The sequence below is a fragment of the Symphalangus syndactylus genome, chromosome 23 (assembly GCF_028878055.3).
Source record: "Symphalangus syndactylus isolate Jambi chromosome 23, NHGRI_mSymSyn1-v2.1_pri, whole genome shotgun sequence".
Lineage (NCBI taxonomy): Eukaryota > Metazoa > Chordata > Mammalia > Primates > Hylobatidae > Symphalangus > Symphalangus syndactylus.
The window spans coordinates 24,795,107-24,796,264 of record NC_072445.2 but is presented as its reverse complement, the minus strand read 5'-3'; the positions used below and the strand labels follow the sequence as shown (position 1 = coordinate 24,796,264).

The window sequence follows — 1,158 nt, the reverse complement described above, 5'->3', positions numbered from 1 at the left end:
TTATAGTGTTTTTAAGATTCTGATGCTACAAAACATAGTTAATTCTCAATCCACGTTTTAATACAAATAATACCTCTCAAATTCAACACATTAAAAAATTTATTTGTATGTAAATAATGCTTTTTCTTACATAATTAAAACAGTAAGTTAAGCTGTATATGTTTGTTAAATAGGAAAAAGTAAAAATTTACTTCTGTATGTAATAAATATTATTATTATATTAGAAGTACTTCATTATATAATTTTGAATCCTATTTTGTCTTAGAATAAAATAGATTTTATTTTTAAAATGTCCGTGTATTCTCTTTCCGCCATCTTTCTGCACCACCACAGTGGTGTGCATGGACATCCTGGCTGTTGCTCTCCAAAGCATCAACAATGCTGAAAAGAGAGGCGAACGCTAGGTTCTTATTGGGCCATGCTCCAAAGTCATCATCTGGTTTCTAACTGTGACGATGAAGCATGATAGCATTGGCGAATTGGAAATCATTGATGATAACAGAGCTGAGAAAATTGTTGTGAACCTCACAGGCAGGCTACACAAGTGTGGAGTGATCGGCCCCAGATTTGATGTCCAACTTAAAAATCTAGAAACATGGCAGAATAATCTGCTTCCATCCCACCAGTTTGGTTTCATTATACTGATAACTGCAGCTGGCATCATGGACCATGAAGAAGCAAGTTAAAAATGCAGGAGGGAAAATCCTGGGATTCTTTTTCTAGAGATGTAATATATATTTACAAATAAAATGCCTCGTGGGGAAAAAAAGCCCCTATTCTATACCATGCAAAATCAATGCAATGGTTTATAAATTACTCATGGTTATATTTTTCTCAAGATTATATGTTTCCATGAACGTGTTTCACAGTTTTAAAATACTACAACATCCATTACAGACTAATCGAGAAATGAGACTGAAGTCACAGAATGTCCAAGGCCTTTTTCCTGCTAATGTTCTATGTTATGACATCATCATGTATTCACTATTTTTGCTCATAAGTTCAATGTATTTATTGAAGTACATCTGGTTTATTCAAATGAGAAAAAAGCTAGAACTTGGGGCATTTTCTAAAAGATAAAGCCAAGGTTAACTCCTAAGTTTGTAGTTATGAAAGGAGGGGAAAATTTTTAAATGCCTTGTATCTATCTATAGTAAT

The 1,158-nt window shown here is 33.1% G+C and overlaps 1 pseudogene; it reads left to right on the top strand.

Annotated features, from left to right (window-relative positions):
* The first annotated feature begins 338 nt into the window (after positions 1–338).
* Positions 339–723, top strand: LOC129473607 (small ribosomal subunit protein uS8-like; annotated as a pseudogene).
* The last annotated feature ends 435 nt before the right edge of the window (positions 724–1,158 follow it).